The sequence below is a fragment of the Mesocricetus auratus genome, unplaced genomic scaffold (genome assembly GCF_017639785.1).
Source record: "Mesocricetus auratus isolate SY011 unplaced genomic scaffold, BCM_Maur_2.0 Super-Scaffold_100013, whole genome shotgun sequence".
Classification (NCBI taxonomy): Eukaryota; Metazoa; Chordata; class Mammalia; order Rodentia; family Cricetidae; genus Mesocricetus; species Mesocricetus auratus.
In genome coordinates this window covers 69,648,147-69,665,223 of record NW_024429196.1, presented here as the reverse complement: position 1 = coordinate 69,665,223, position 17,077 = coordinate 69,648,147, and the positions used below count along the sequence as shown (strand labels likewise).

Genomic DNA, 17,077 nt, shown 5'->3' with positions numbered 1-17,077 from the left:
AGTGGCCGCGGAGGCCCGGAGCCGGACGAGGCCCAGGCCCGGGGCCCCCGCCGCCAGCCCCCTGCGAAGTTGCAGGAACTTTCCCCGCGCGGGCTCGGGGCGGCCGGGCCGGGAGAGGCGGGCGCGCGGCCCGGCGCGGGTCCCCCGAGAGGCGCGACTGGCGGGCTCCGGCGCTGGCAGGGCTAGGGCAGACCCGGGGACGGTAGCGAGGTGTTGGCCAATGCCCCCCAGTCTCTGCCGGAGCCGAGAAACCTCCCCAGGACCTTGTCCTGGCAGACAGGACCCCTCCGGGGACCCTGCGCGCTTATGGCCGGGCCGGCCTGCGGGCCTAGGCGGGAGTGCAGTGACAGACCGATGTGAGTGTCTGTCTGTGTGTTGGGGTGGGGGTGTTATGGCTTGGCCGCCTCCTTCCTGGCCTGCTCAGTTCCCCATTTCTCTCCTCCCTGCTCCAGGCAGGGACTCCCCAGTTTTGACATGACCTTATGCTCTTTAAGGAAGATGGGGAGGGGGAAGGAGGTAAGTCCAGAGATACTAAACCCGCCCTCTCGGCCCTTGCCTGTGGCCATGACCTGGCCTTGTGCCTACTTTTCAAGAGCCTAAGTCCCTTCCTACTCAGAAGTAAGAGGAGGAGAAAGAGGTGATCATCCTGCTTAAACTGCTCCAACAGGTTCTCTTGTGTCTGACTTTGCCTGTGGGATGTACTTGGGCCTCAAGAGGGCTGGCCCGAAGCTGGACAGGTCTGTCTGTCCCCTGGGTGTGAGTTTTTAGCAGCTAGTAGCAGGCTGGAGGCAGAGGATGTGTAGTTCTGGACAGTCCCTAATCTTCCTTCCAAAGAGAAGACCCTCGTGTTTGCTCACATCCAGGATCTTTAGGTATCTTAAAAGAGAGCTGTGGCCTCTGGTCCAGTCACCTTCAAGTATGGGGAGCTAGTTAGAAGGGATGTGATGGGCAAGCTTACATCTGTAGGCCCTGGGACAGAGGCAGACCCTCATGAGGTAACCTAACTGGTTTTAGGAGGGGTGGGCTTTTATGGCTCACTGAAATATCTTGAGTATTCTGTGCTGCCTCCCCCAAATATCTAGGACTATGGGGAACCATCTGAGCTGTGTGACCCCTGGGCTCTGTTCCCAACAGGGCCACTCTAAATAGTGACCAATCTATCTCCAAGGAGTTTGTGGCCAGATCACAGTGGGTAAGAGCCTGGAGGCCTCCCCAAATCCAGAAACACTAGAAATCTGGTCCTGAGTAGCCCCAAGAGTGGTGGAACCCCTTCTTCCTGTCTCAATCCAGGGCCTGCAGCACCCTTGGTTACTTGTCAGCTGAGCTTCTGCCCTGGCAAAGAAAGGGGAGATGAGATTGGTGACCAGTCTTGATACTAGAAGAAGTTTGTTATCTGTTTTTGTTTGGTTTTAGAGGCCTTGCTACTTATCTGAGGATTTCAGTTTGATCTGAGACAGGCAGTTGATTAGCCCAGATGCATTTACACCTATTTGGTGCTCTGGGTTATAAAATGGCTCAGTCATGGTAGGTGTTTTCTTATGCTCAAGTGCACCCTGAGTGGAGCCTATTTGTGGGTTTAGACCTCTGGCTAGCTCTGTGCAGGGTCAAGGGTTGGGGCCTAAGTGAGGCAGGGAGGCAAAAGGCCTGGACCTCTTCCTGCTCATAGCCTGGGACAGATCCCTGGGCCCCTCTCAAGTCTCCCTGATTCAAGAATGAAAGGTGTGTGGTCAGCTCCATGTGTGTCTCTCCCTCAATATTCTTGGAAGACCCCTGATGGCCCTCTTCAGAGCTGTGTAGCGCCTGGGTTGTTTATTCCCTCAGAGTTTACATTTTACCTCACTCTCAAACAGCTTGTGTATGCTCTTAACACTTTTGATCTTGAGGAGACAAGACTCACTGAAGAAAATTTTAAAATGGTATCCCCAGAAGTGGTAGAGCATACCTATAATGCCAGCATGCACAAGGTGGAGGCAGAACATCAAGAGTTCGAGGCCGTCCCTTGTCATGCATCATGTTTGAGGTCAACCTCTGGTAAATGAGACTTCTGGAAAGTAGCAACAAGGGCTGTGCGATGACTGCAGATAGGGCTCTTGCTGACAAGCTTGTTGACCCCAGTTCTATTCCGAGGACCCACATGGTAGATGCAAATTGTCCTCTGATCTCCACGTCTGTGCCATGACATGAGCTCTGCTCCAAAATAAATTTAAAAAGTAACCCAAAAAATGCATCAAAACACCAATGAGAACAGAAGGATAGGGTTTTGCAATACAAACCCTCCAATCCACTTCTCCTAAGTGGCTTAGTTGCCTGTGCCAGCTTTGAAACCAAGGCGAGAACTTTGACTCAATACTAGGGACTGAGCACCACACTTTACTCGAACTTTTTTTTTTTAACCCAGGTTTCCTTCCTTGAAGTACTTTTCCTGTTTCCAGATCCTACACAGAGTTGGAGTCCTTATCCTGGCAAATGTTTCTTTTAAAAGGAAACTTTGTATCATTCTCCAAAATGGAGCCTTATTGTTACTTGCCGTACACAGTAACCATAAAAATAAACACAGTAGCCAGGCAGTGATGGCACACGCCTTTAATCCCTGCACTTGGGAGGCAGAAGCAGGTGGATCTCTGAGTAGGGGACCAGCCTGGTCTACCCAGTGAGTTTCAGGACAGCCACGACTACACAGAGAAACCCTGTCTTGAAAACCAAACCAAAACAAAACCCCACAGTAAACAGAAAGCCTCAGTTTGTCCTACCTAGGGTCACATTACATATTTGCAGCAAGCCTTTGGGGAGGCTTGGAGTAAGGGTCTCTGAAGTCACCCATGCTTACAGTGATGGGGTGTTGGTTCTTGGCTGCTTCTAGCTTGATTGCGTGGTGAGTGTGCATTTCGGCAGCCTTGCAGACAGTCTCTTTGGGAACAGCCTGTTGGAATGGGATAAGGTGTGCCATACTGAAGATTGTTTAGCTTGCATTTCTTGGAGAGGATGGTGAGGTGTAGGCACACGGGGAAGGATTCTGTCCCTTTGGTCCCTGACATGTATAGACTGTGTCTGCGTGGTCTCTCCCTAGGCCCCTGCAAGATTCTTCATTCAATCCTGCCTTGGCTGTGACTGATACCCCTTTGTTTCCTAGGATCCCCTTGGTGCCTGGGAATTGGAGCTTGGATTTAGACGGCATGGATTCCAAAGCAGGACTTTGTAGGAAGAAGTTGGAGGGCAGTTGCCCCCAGAGGTGTCATGTCTAGAGACCTGCAGCCCTACAGAGGCCTTGGGAACCTGTCCTCGGTAGAGTCTTACTCCTGTGCAGAGCCTCTTGGGTCAAAAGCTTCAGTCCTTCCTTGTGCCTGTTTCAGTTATGGGATGGATGGGAGCGGGTGGCATGTACGGCACCTCTGCCCCTGCCACATGTGTTGAAAGACCCTGCCTCTCACTTGTCACTGACTTGCTTGAAAGAATTTTGACCCCTGAGAGGCAGGAATGGCTGCATTAATTCATCCAACAGCTTTAAGCCTGACCCTCTGACCCTCTTATGGGTGCTCATCCCATCAGAAGGTTCCTGGAGGCATTGCCAATAAAATTGACTTCAGAAAGCTTCAAAAATGTGCAGGTGACTTAGCAATTATATTTTCCCAGTAAATATTTCTTCTGTGTTCTAGGAGGGGCTCAGAGATGGCAGTGAGACCTCTGTGAGACACCTCTTGCCTGTCTGCTACTGGGTTCTTGTGTATGGTTTAGACTTGCAGATGGACTTCTAGGTCACTCTAGGGGGTGAGGTGTCTTGCCTCAGAGTGGCAATTGAGATTTGTGGGAACAGAGAAATAGGAAGGAAGGCAAGGAGGTCGAGGGAGAGGGGACTTAGGTATAGGTAGAAAGTCCACTGTGGGGGTGGGGTGGGAATCTGGGCCAAGTAGTGGCAAGAGCAGGCTCTGAGGGTTTTTTTTGTGTGTGTTTTTATTTGTCTGTCTGTCTTCCCCTCCTTCCCCTTTCCTTCTCCTCTTCTTCCTCCTCCTCCTTTTGAGTCAGGGTCTCACTAATCTAGGCCAGCTTTTAAGTCTTTATCCTCCTGACTCAGCCTCCCAGGTGCTGCTTAACTGTTCAGACAGGTTTGTCAGAATCCCAGTGGCCGCTGTTAGGACAGAGGCAAGGTAGGGCTAGGGAGCCACCATTTAAGTGAGAAGGTAGGGCCTCTGGGGACATGATGTCTATTTTTCCCCTTGGGCTCTACCTGCCCTCTTCCTGGGGTTCTGTTTCTATATCCAACTCCCTTAGACTGAGATGGGCTTTCATTGTGTCAGCTTAGCCTTAAGGTCCTGGTAGCATAACTGCATTTGGGATACCTGGAGATGTGGAGTAGGGTCCATGGCAAAGCTCAGCATGGCAGCTCTGTTGTTGGCCAGCAGAGTTCATGCCCACAAGAAGGAGACATGGCCAAGAGGTATCTGGGCTGTCAGACACTCTGATACTGAATACCAGAGGCCCTCCCCCTGAGACAGCATGGAGATATGTTTAGGAATAACAGTTCATTTTTGTTAGACTTATTTAGTTTATATGTATGCAAGTTTTGCTTGTATGTATGTGAGTATGTGTACCATGTATATGTCTGGCACCTATGGAGGTTAGAATAGGGTGTCATATTACCTGGAACTAGAAGTGTGGGTGATTATGAACTACTGTGTGGGTGCTGGGATTTGAAACCTAGTCCTCTGCAAGAACAGCATGGGTTTTTAACCTCTGAGTCATCTCTCCAGCCCCTAACCCATCATTTTAAGACAAAAAATTCTCCCTATGTGAGTTTGCAAAGTTCTGGGAAAAGTGAGAAGAATGTCCACTCAGTATCAGAGGACACTAGGAATCCTAACAGTCTGTCCTGAGAGGAAAGAAGCAGCTTGGTGTGAGCCTCATCCTAATCTCCATGACGTTTGCTTTTTTTTTTTCCTTACTGGAAATATTTGGCTGGCAACAAGCATGGTACAAGCACAGGATTGCAGCCCGTATTTGTTTGAGGCCATTTGGACACCAGGCATAGCTACAGATGGCCCAAGACTTGGGATGTCCAGTGCCAACTCCACTGTCCCAGGCCACCTTCTTCTCTTTACCATGTCCTCATAGCACCTCATTTGCCAGGCTCTTATTTAGAAAGAACGAAGGGATTGCTCTCGGAACCAGGCCACCGTCTAATGCTGCATGGTGGAGTGCCCTGCAAGAATCCACTGACTTCTCAGGATCTATTGTGGGTAAAACCAGTCTACCAACTGGGTCCTGAGGCCATGATGGTGACAGTAAGGCTGCAGGTGCTTACCATATTTAGGCCATGCTGAATGCCTGTGGGACTATGCAAGCCTCATCCTGTCTGGTCTCCATACAAACTGTGAGTGGAAGTCTAGTCTAGTAGGTCACAGTGTTAACTTTATTCTCCGTGCTGACCTAGAGGCAGTCAAGTCTCTGTCATATATGGCTTTTCTGACCCCAGCAGTTGCACAGTGAGCCAGGGCAGGTAGAGGTGTTCACCCTTAAGATGGTGTGGCAAGGAGGAGGTGCCTTGTTGTGCTCTTCTTGTTCAAGGTTTGAACAGACACTGAATGAATGGAGGTAGTCGTATGGGGTGGTATGAGCCCAAAGGCAGTCCTGGGTGTGGAGCGGTCCCTGTCCAAGTCACCTGAATAGTCTCTGCCGGGTCTCAAAGCGTTTCCCCACTTCTCAGACAGGGACTGTGTCGCCTTTGTTTCCTTCCTTCCCTGGCGGTCATCTTTAGTTCCCATAATTCTGGAGACTTCTGCCCTTAGTTTTGTGGTTTGCTGGCACTGGACCTCTCTAGTAGTACCCTGGCTGTATCAAAGTACTCAGTTTAAAAAAACAGAAAGACCTATCTGAAACCCCAGCTTGCTTGACTTCATTTCAAACTCTGAGACCTGGAGGTCTTTTTCAGGCAAGTGGAGAGCCAGTCTCTTGTCTTTCTGAAAAAAATTGAGGTGAAATGTGTTTAGTTTAAAGTTGACCACTTTAAGGCAGACAATTTACCTCTGCACCACACAAGGAAGAGTTCGGCCACATTCAACGCAGCAGCCGGGCCTCTTTTCCTGCGTGTTGCCATCCCCTACTGACTGAGTAGCCTTCTGGCCCTGTGGATTCACCTACTCAGAATATTTCATGTAGACAGAATTATACAACATCAAATATTTTGAACCTGAAATCTATTTCTGTTTCTGAAGCTAATAATTTTGAGATTCATTGTTGTTGTTATTATTTTATTTTGCTTTTGTTTTTCCAGACAGGGTTTCTCTGTGTAGCCCTGGCTGTCCTAGAACTCACTCTGTAGACCAGACTGTCCTCGACTCACAGAGATCTACCTGCCTCTGTCTCACAACTGCTGGGATTATAAAGGTGTGCACTACCACACTTGGCTCTGAGTTTTGTTTGTTTGTATGTTTTAATGGCTGAATAATATTCTACTGCCTGGGTAACTAGGCCACAGTTCTCCGTTGTCAGTTGGGTTGGGTTTGGGTTAGCTCCACACATGGCTGTTGTAAATAGTGTTGCCATGCACATTTGTGCACAAACGTTTGATTGAACACCTGTTTCTAGTTTTTCTGGGTATACTAACCACATGTGTTACCACTGAGCTGCACCCCCAGCCCTATATTTAACTTTTTGAGTAACCTACAGGGTATTTGCTGCAGGGCCTGCCCTGTGCTCTCGTCCTCACCAGCGATTGCTGTTTTCCAGACTTTCTTATTATAACCATCATCACAGGTGTGGGTTCGAAGTAGTGTTTGGCAGGGGTTTTGACTTGTACCTGATAATAGATTGTTTTGGGTGTCTTGTCTTTGCTGTCTGGTGTTCTGGTCTTTGACTTTGAGAGATGTCTACCTAAAGTCCTCCAGTGCTGGGGTTGGAATCCAGAGCTTTGCACTTGGAAGGCAAGTATTCCACCACTGAGCCACACTCATTCCCAAGCCCCATTGCCCACTTTATTTTGTTATGTATTTATTGTGTGTGTTGGGTTGTGTGTACATGCTCATATACCACAGCAGCACGTGTGTGGGCAGAGGACAGCTTGCAGGAGTTAATTCTTCTATTGATTGGATCCAGGACATCAGCCTGAGGTAAGCAAGCTTGGCCACAAGCGCTTTTCCCTGCCAAGCCTTCTTGTCTACTCTTTCCTTTTTTTTTTTTTTTTTTTTTTTTTTGTAATTGGATTGTTTCTTTTCATTGCAGAGCTGCTTCATATATTGTAGCATTCTAGCAATTATACCTTTATCAGACAGATGATTTCCATGAGTTAGCTTTTCATATTCTTTTTTCCTTTCTTTCCTTTTCCTTTTTCTTTTGTTTTTGTTTTTGTTTTTTTTTTAAAGACAGTGTTTCTCTGAGTAGCCTTGTTCTGGCTGTCCTTGAACTAACTCGGAGACCTGCCTGCTTCTGCCGCCCAAGTGCTGGGTTAAAAGGCTTGTTCCGTCACTGCCCAGGCTATTTTTCATGTTTTTGATATCATCCATTAGTGCCTAAAAGTTTTTAGCTTTAATGAATTCCAACTTGCTTATTTATTTATAATTCTTGTTAATGCTTTTAGTGTCCTAAAAATCTGTCGTCAAATCAATTGCTATAAGGTTTACTCCAGTGAATTCTTTGAGGAGTTTCATACTTTCAACTCTTTATTTTTGAAAAAAGCATTTTGTGTGTATGTATGCACGTGAACACACACATACTGTCATGTACATTAGTGTCTGTGTATGTGTGTGTGCACACATTTGTGCCTGTGCATGCATGCATGGACACCATCTCATATGTGAAAGTCAGAGGAAAACTTGTGAAAATTAATGCTGTTATTTCTATCATGTGGAGCCCAGGAGTCTAACTCGTATTTTCAGGCTTGGCAGTAAGTGCCACTTAGCCACTAAGCGATCTGCCTGGCCCTCAACTCTTAGAATTAGGTTTTAAAATCTGTTGTTGTTGTTTGTTTCTGAGACAGGGTATCACTATGTAGCCCTGACTGACTTGGGACCTGTTCTATAGACTTTGAAGCACAGAGATCTACTCTACTTGTCTCTGCCTTCTGAATGCTAGAATCAAAGGCATACACCACCAGGCTTGGCTTTTAAGTGTGTGTTGTTTTCCAAGACAGGCTTTCTCTGTGGCTTTGGAACCTGTCCTGGAACTAGCTCTTGTAGACCAGGTCGGTCTTGAACTCACACAGATCCACCTTCCTCTGCCTCCCAAGTGCTGGGATTAAAGACATGTGCCACCAACACCTGGCAGCTTTTAAAATTTCTTAAATTTCATTTATTTGTTTGGCAGGGGTACATGCCACTTGTGTGTGTGTGTGTGTGTGTGTGTGTGTGTGTGCATGTGTGTGTGTTGTGTGCGCGTGTGTGTATGTATGTGTGTGGTGTGTGTGCATGTGTGTGCATGCATGTGTATTATGTGTGTGAGTGTGAGTGTGTGTGTGTGTGTGTGTGAGAGAGAGAGAGAGAGAGAGAGAGAGAGAGAGAGAGAGAGAGAGAGAGAGAGAGAGAGAGAGAGAGTATAGCTTGCAGGAGTCAGTTCTCTTCTTCCACCATATGGGTGTGTCCTGGGGTTGAAGTTGGATCATCGACTGTGGTTGCAAGCACCTTAGGGTATTTGATCCATTGTGGGAGGTAGGATCTTGGGTTATTCCTTTTTTATAGGCTGTGTTCACTGCTGTGGTAGATGCCTAAAGGAAGAAGAGTTTTTGGTCCTAGTTTCTGGATTTTGTGACATGGTTACTTTGCTACATTGCTTTAGGCATGTGTGAGTCATGCTCTCTACATGTGTGCACATACGTGTGCATATGTGTATATGGAGGCCAGAGGTCGATGTTGAGTAACTTCTGCCACTCTACCTTTTTATTCCTTATTTTTCCCTTTCTTTCTTTTTAGACAGGATCTCTCATTGCCCTGGAATTCCTCCATTTGGCAAGATTGTCTGGCTAGCAAGCCCCAAAGACCCTCCTGTCCCATCTCACCAAGGGCTAGGATCACAGGATGAAATACCGAACCATGGGTTTTGTTTGTTTCTTGTTTTAACTTGGGCACTGGGGATTGGAACTTAGGTCCTTGTTGTAAGCACTTTAATGAGTGAACCATCTCCCCAGCCCCTGCTGCCTTGGTTTTTTGAGACAGTCTTGCTGTGTAGCCCAGTCTCTCCTCAAACCCATGGTCCTTCTGACTAATCTCCCCAAGTGCTGGGATTATAGGTGTGTGTCATCACACTCAGCTTCTCCCCAAGTGCTGGGATTATAAGTGTGTGTCATCACGCTCAGCTTCTCCCCAAGTGCTGGGATTATAGGTGTGTCATCACACTCAGCTTCTCCCCAAGTGCTGGGATTATAGGTGTGTCATCACACTCAGCTTCTCTCAGTATTTTTGAAGATAACATTTGCTCTATTGAGTGTCCTCCTTGTTGAAAACCATGTGGGTTTATTTCTGATCTCTCAATTCTATTCCCTAGGTATTTATGTCTAACCTTAGGCCAGTGCCACATGGTTTTGAGTACTCTCGGTTTGTAGTGTGTTTTGAAATTACAAGTGTGAGCCTTTATGCTTCATTCCTTCCTCTCTTTTCAATTATTTTGGCTACTTGGTACTAAGTATTTAGCCCCTTGCAATTTCATGTAAATCTGAGAAAATAAAAAATAAAGAAAAAAAAGGCAGCTGGGTTTTGACAGGGATTGCAGTATTTGTAGGTTGCACATTGCTCTCTTGACAGGCTTTTCACCGTGAGCATGGTATCTCTGTCCATTCATGTGTTGTCTTTAGTCATTCCCATCAGTGCTTTGTGGTGTCTAAGTCTTTGATTAGCTTGGCTTGTTTCTAGATATTTTGAGGGCCGTGCTTATGTAAGTCATTATGGTAACAAGTCTTTCTCTGTCCCACCAGCCAGCTCCCAAATAGTGACATGGAGACTTCCTATTAGTTATGAAGGCTTGGCCGATAGCTTAGCAGTTCCTAACTAGCTGTAATGACTTAAGTTAACCCATTCATATTAATCTGCGTTCTCTCACATGGCCTTACCTCTCTGCCATCTTGCACCTCCTGTCTCTTCCCCATCTGGCTGGCGACTCTGTCCCTTCTACTTCCCAGAGTTCTTCCTCTCTCTGCCTGGAAGTCCTACATATACTTCCTGCCTAGCTACTGGCCATTCAGCTTTTTATTACAGCAATAACAGCTATACATTTACACGCAGTGTACAAATACCCCGCAATAATCCACTGATGGTGCCTGGGTTTTGTTTTTCTTTAGTGTTGGACATTGACTACCACCCAACACCATTTCTATCCTTTTACTTATATTCATTCATAGTTCCATTGTACCATGTAACTAGATTTTCAGAATCACGTATGTGTGCCAACCCCCTTTGAGTTTTATGCCTGTGCTAGTGTGGTACACCCAGCTGCTGGGTGCGCAGTGCATGCTCTCATACCTTTGAAACAGGGTTACTGCTTTCCTTTTTAACCATAAGCTTTGCTGGGCTCCTGTGCCAGATGTGGGGCCTAGGTGTTTTTGTATGTGTGGACTCCTTTTGTATCCTTGTCCTTTTGTACAAGTCTCCATCTCTCCTCCCCGCATCATCCTCCCTCTGGGGTTTGCCTTTATGGTTGAAGCTGTGTTGGGGACCTCCAAGGCTTAGGTGGCGGTGCTTTTGCGGCATGCCAGCTGCTTCATACAGGTAGTGTGTGGCCTCACAGGTATGCAGCCTGTACTGAGAGCTTGGTGGGTTACTCTTGCCAGGTAGACAAGCCAACTAAAGCTTAGTGGGTTTGGGCTGCCTGGTTCAGTACCATATACGGCTGGTGTGTCTGCCCAGGTCTCTGCAAAAGTTCCCCTCCATTCACAGTGACAGGAAACCCCAGCCTTGAGTGCAGGATCTTATCTGGCAAGGAAGGTCACACTAGGAATGTTCTGGGGCAGGGGAGTCACAACTGGGCAGATCCACTGAGTGTGTAGGCCAGATAGGCTGTAGAGTTTCTCCAGGGGCAGGCCTAGACATGATTGGAGGTGCTTTGGGGGGGGTATTCAGGGACCTAAAGACCGTACAAGGAGTCTAGGAGAGTGAGGCCACTCCAAGCCCTGGGCTGGCATAGAGTCTCAGCTCTTTCTCATCTCTTCTGATGCTCCTCCAAGGCTAAAGACACAAGTGAGGATCAGGGAAGGAGGTACCTGAGCAGCTGCATAGTGTCCAGCTAAACTGCCTGGGGACAGAGAGACAGTGAGCAAGAGTGCAGGTGCTACAGTGGTGATCAGGGGCAAGACAAGGAAAAACTGCTGTCCGTTCTGTCTGTCTGTCTGTCTGAGCGGCCTGAAAGAGCTGAGAGGACAGCGGCTGGCATGTGTGCTAGGGGGGAGCTCTGTCCTCAGGAGCTGTGGAACACGCTCTCTGCCTGTGTGCATGCAGAGCTGTCCTACAAGTGGCCCTTGTGGAGTGCAGGATGGGTAACCCTAGAGAGAAAATATAAGTGTTGTTTTTGTTTTTGCTCTTTTGGCTTTTTGATCTCTTTTTGGGGGGCCCGCCACCCAGCTCCCAAATAAATCACACACAGGGGCTTATTCTTAGTTATGAATGCTGGATCTTAGCTTGGCTTGTTTTTTTGCCAGCTGTACTTAAATTATTCCATCTACCTTTTGCCTCTGGGCTTTTATCTTTCTTATTTCCATATTTCTCTCTTTGTTCCTTACTCTGTGTCTTGCTGGGTGGCTGGGTGGCTGGGTGGCTGGGTGGCTGGGTGTGGCTGGGTGGCTGGGGGTGGCTGGGTGGCTGGGGGTGGCTGGGTGGCTGGCCCCTGCATCTTTCTCTCCTTGTTCTCTCATTGCTCCTCTCTTCCTCATTCCTTCTGTTTCTCCTCTCTGCCTGCAGCCCCGCCTAGCCCTGCTCCTGCCTCACTATCGGCCATTCAGCTCTTCGGTAGACCACCAGGTGTTTTAGTCAGGCACAGTAACACAGCCTCACAGAGTTAAACAAGTGCAGCATAAACAAAAGTCACACACCTTAAAATAATATTACCCACCATATACGACCACCACTTATTCTTATGCATAACACTGGGCTGGGCACAGGCCAACATTTGGGCAAGTGTGAGGATTTGAGTGAAGACCTATGTGCCCCACCTAGGCTGCCAGACTGTAGTAGAGACCCTGGCTCAATCCTCCAGCAGTGTGGGGTGCTGCTGACCTCGGGAACAGACAGACCTTCAGACTGAAGGTCTCCGTAGCTCTGTGACGTTGCCTTTCTGTCTGCCTTCCCCTTAGGAAATCCTTTTGAGGCAACTGTGCATCTCTGTGACATCTGGCCCAGCATGCAGGGCAGGGGGGAGGTGCTCATGGGAATGCATGTTGGTCACAGGGCCCCGTTGTGGGACAAGGGGGCTTTTTCTGTGAGCCCCCCCCCCGACTGACTGGCATAGTTGGAGGGAGAACAAACACTGGCCTGGAATTTAAGCCCTGTTTCCCTATGGGAAGGACCTTGGACTGGAGTTCTGAGACCCTTGCCGTCCAGGGACTATGCGGAATCTGTATTTTGAGCCAGTCTTCCTTGTAGATGAACGTTTGAGGAAGGGATGTGGTGAGCTTGGTGAGTGGGGGGAGGACCTGGCATTCTCACATGCAGTACACAGCACAAGGTTCCCTACTGATACCCTTCCAATGAAGTGCGAGGACTTGTCACCATGAGTGCCTGTGGTGTCTCTGCCTAAAAGTGGACAGACTTCTGCCGTCCTCCACCCAGCTGCCTGTGACGGGTGCAGTAGGACTGCCCCCTGGGAGCAGCCTTTCCTGCCCGTGCTTTGCAGATGGCTCTGGGCATCTCTGATGCCACCCTGACCTTGCAGCAGCTCCCCAGAGGGCCTTGGGTGTGAGGCTGCTCAGAAGAAAGCAGCCAACCAAATCCCCCAAGTCACGGCTCCACTGCCTGTGGTGGCAAAAGCAAGAACTGGAAGGCAGTCTGTGAGCCCTGCCTGCCACCCTTGGCAGTGCCTGGTGACTACACAGCGGTCCCTGAATCTCAGCTGGACACGGATGTCCTGCATGGGCCATGCTTAGAGTCAGGGGGCATCGTGGTAACCGGGCTCCTTATTTGTCTGTCCATCTAGATAGCCATATTTCCCGTGGCGAGGGATGAAGGACTCCCAGGGTGAAGGGTGACAGTCTTGGGCTGAATGGTAGAGGAGCTTAGGGTGAGCTCCTTTGTAGTAGAAAGATCACCTAAGAAGGTGTCTCCTCTAGTCATCTTGTTTGTCCCTCGGAAGGTCTGAGTCTGCCAGGCCCTGCTCTGGCCTTGAGCCCACTAGTGTTTTTGGAGAGTGAAGACAGTGGCTGCCTTTGGCATTGAGGTTCTCATGGTACAGTGTTACCATGTGACCCACTTACCCCAGTCTGTGTATAACTGACCCTCAGTCTCCCAGTGTTCTTCTGTCACTGATGCCTGCTGGCCTCTCTGGTCTGTCGCCTGCTTGCCAGGGACCTTGATTGGGCCTTGTAATTGTGCTCCCTGGATTGGAGCTAACCCAGCATCTGGCCAGTCTCCTTGGTGGCTGTTAGCAGTCTTGTATTTGAGCCCCTGCCCCTCCCACCTCTGAGCCACAGCTGGGGTGGGTCCCAGAGTCACAGCTTCAGGGCCGCCCCAAACACTGCAGAACTGCAGGATAGAAGTGGACAGCTCTGGCTGTGCCTGGAGAGCTCAGCAAGGGTCTGGAGCTGTGAGAAATGACTGCCCCGCTGAGAACGTGCCCTGTGCTTGCAGAGGCTCAAGTGTGATTCATAGCTGCCTGTAACTCCAGTCCAGGGGGTCCACCCCATCTCCTGGACTCCATGGGCAGCTATACATGTATATTCCCGGCCACAGACCCAGACACATGGCATGTAATTGAAAAAGAAAATAAAAATCTAAAGAGAAAGGAAGAGCGAGGAGGAAGGCTGGACAGAAGGAAGGATGTGTGGACTGCCTGGGCCAGACAGCCCTTCTCAACTTGACAAAGGCAAGTTTGAGAATAACTCAGGCGTCACGAGAACAGGACCAGCTTGACCGATGTCTTCCCCCTCACCTCTTACTAATGCCTAACGAGGCCGTTCCGGGAGCGGCTATCCCTGGCAACTTGTGGATCTCCCGGGGTAGTGAGAGCATGAAGCTGCTTCCTGGGGCCTAGACTCCAGGGCTAGCACTCCCGCTTCGTGCCTCATGCCCATCTCATCTGCGGAGCTGGGAGGGATCTGAGAACAGGTTCAAGTGTGGAGGTGGCAGCTTTAAATGGAGCATTTGTGTTCAAGTTGAGAAACTTTCTAATAATTGAAGCTGTCCCCTGGGGGATGCCCTCTGGGGAAATGAGGTCTATGGCAGACAAGGGATGCTCAGTTGTATGCTGCTGACACTCTGGACTAGAGGGTGCTTTGGAGTGGGGCCTGGCCTGGACACTGTAGTACTTACTACAGTTCTGCTTTCCACCCTGCAGGTGCTGGGTGCCCCGAGTTGTGAAAAACCAAAAATCTCCATCCTTTTACCACATGCTCTGAGGCAGGCATGGTGGTACCCAGGGACAGGGCAGGCCCCACCCCAAAATAGTCTTTCTCATCTCCGAGCTCCCTGCAGTGCTGCCAAGCAGAGACCTGGGCCTGTCCACTTCGGTGCATGATGGCAAAAACTCAGGGTGTAGAGTCGAAGTTGAAGGATAGAGGACCTCAGGCTGCCAAATGACCGTAGGTCGTACCGATTTCCCTACACCCCGAGCAGCTGAACTCTTGATGACTGTTGCTGTAGTTTTATTTTGTGCTTACCCAGTGCCACCATTCACTCACATTTAAACCCTTCTTTCCCAGAGCTGTGGCTTCCGGCCCACAGCCCCGATGCTGTCTGATGACTACAGAGACAGTAGGTTCGATGTGAGGCGTCTGGGCTGGCTGCCTCTCACCTGTTCATAACTGCTGCTGCTTTGTGTGAGCCTTGTCTGCCTCGAGGTCAAAACTCACTTGGTTTTTGAAATCCTATCCACTTTCCACCCTTCCCCCCGAGACTAGGTCTCATCCAGTCCAGGCTGGCCTTGAACTTGCTGTATAGCTGCAGATGATCTGAGTGTCTTCCCTGGTACTGCTGCCTCTACCTCCCAAGAGCTGAGATTAAAGGCATGTGCCATCAAGCCCTGTTTAAATTGTACTGGGCCAGCTGAGCCACACCCCAGCCCTTCCACCCACTTTTAAGGTTAGAGATGCTTTAGACTTACAGGAAGGCTGTATACATGGCATTCAGTTTCCCTGAATGTCCACATGCTACACAACCAGAATAGGAGCCAGCATCTATCATCGATGCCCATGGTCTGGGATAACTCACTCTGCAGCCCTCTTAACAGGCGCTTCTCCTGCTAACATCACCCTGGAGGCTAAATTATGCTCCAGCTCTCTGTCCCTCTGGCTGTCATGGTGACCTCCTTGTCTCTTTCTGTCCTATGACTCTGGAAGGTGAGACAGCAGCATAGACTAGATCTGAGGATCCCTTTGCCTGCTTCTCCCAGATCCCCAACACACCTGTTTGACACCGTGACAGCTCATGGGGCCAGCCAGGTGAGGGATCCAGTGTCACTTGGCAGATATCAGGGTGGCATCAACACACACCTCTGGTCTGCTGAGATGTGGGTCATGAACCCACTTTCTACCCTGTGACCACCTGGTCCTGACAGTGGTCAGATGACAGTTTATGGGCCTGGGTGCATTTCCTATTCACAGTTTCTTCTGCGTCTCACTTTCTAGAAAGGAGAGAACTCCAAGGGTCTGTGGAGTCTGGTCTGGTAAAAGCAGGACTCTGGGACATTTGGTTTGGCTGTGACTCTCTGTTGGGTGCCGCTTTACTGTGGCACAGTGCAGCTGTCTTAGGAGCATTTGGTTCAAGCTCTACTTTTAACACATGGGAAGTGGGCACTGTGCAGGAGGGCACTGAGGGGACCAGGGTCCTTGCCACCTCTTGTGACCCAGCGCTCCTTCCTGTGAGCTGCTTTTCTGAAGGAAACCACTGTCACAGAATTCAGCTTTTATCTGATAACACCCAGATGTAAGACAGGCAGTGTTGGGTGGCTGCTCCAGGCCTGCTGGGCTGCAGCCATCAGACTGGGGTATGCCTCCTGCCTTCAGCCCTGCCCCTCACTGGGGACCATGCAAGTAGCCTGGGTCCCGGGTTTGTTCCTTGGCTGCAGTGACACTGGAAGCACTGAAACTCCTTAGTCAGATCTGAGTGTCCCCCACTTCCCATGGTCCTGGCATCTCTATATTTGAATGCTTGCAATGATGTTGGAGCTCTGAGTGTGGGGACACAGGAACCACTGGAACCCTCAGTCTGTTCTGGCTCCCCCTCACCTCCAAGTGGCCCTGGCATCTTCACTTTTGAACATTTGGGTCTTTATCCAGAGGTCTGTGTGTCAAAACCTTGGCTTCTGCTATCACCCAGGTCATCTCAGAGTATCCTCATTCTGGGAAATCCCCAGTCCTGTCACTTTGGGATGGGTGACAGGAGGGGGCTCTGTGGGTGCCTCTCAGGTGTGCTTTTCCACTGGAGCAGCTCTGATTTTGTTTTAAATTTTGGATTTATTTAGTATTTTATTGTATGCGTGCAGATGCTTTGCCTGTCTGTATGTCTATGCGCCACATGTATGCCTGGTGTCCCCAGATGTTACAAGAAACTGTCAGATCCCATGCAAATGGGGTTACAGACAGTTGTGAGCCGTTTTGTGCGTGCTGAGAATCTAACCAGGGTCCTCTGCAAGCAGAAGTGCTCTGAAGCACCACGTCATCTCTCCAGCCCCAGCTCCTCTGCTCTTGACCCATCCGGTCAGTTTCTGGGGATTTCAGGGCTCTCCTTTTCTCACTCCTGGGGGAGGTTTGTGGTGGTGACTTTGTGTGATCACAGGATGGATGGTGGCAGTGCCAGGCCTTGGTGACTGACCAGTCTGAGTGGACTGTTCATTCATGGGACTCAGTGTCACTGCTTGACCTGTCACACAGTACCCCATAGCCTGTGAGCCCTAGTGTGAGTGTCAGTCAGGACAGTCCCTGAATACCCCTCTGATGGCCAGGACTCAGGGGCCAGACCTT

General features: G+C 49.5%; 1 protein-coding gene across 1 annotated transcript in view; it reads left to right on the top strand.

Moving 5' to 3' along the window:
* The window catches only part of Phf2 (PHD finger protein 2), a 72,224-nt gene that overhangs the window by 381 nt on the left and 54,766 nt on the right, over nt 1-17,077 (top strand). The gene's annotated exons all lie outside the window — the stretch shown is intronic.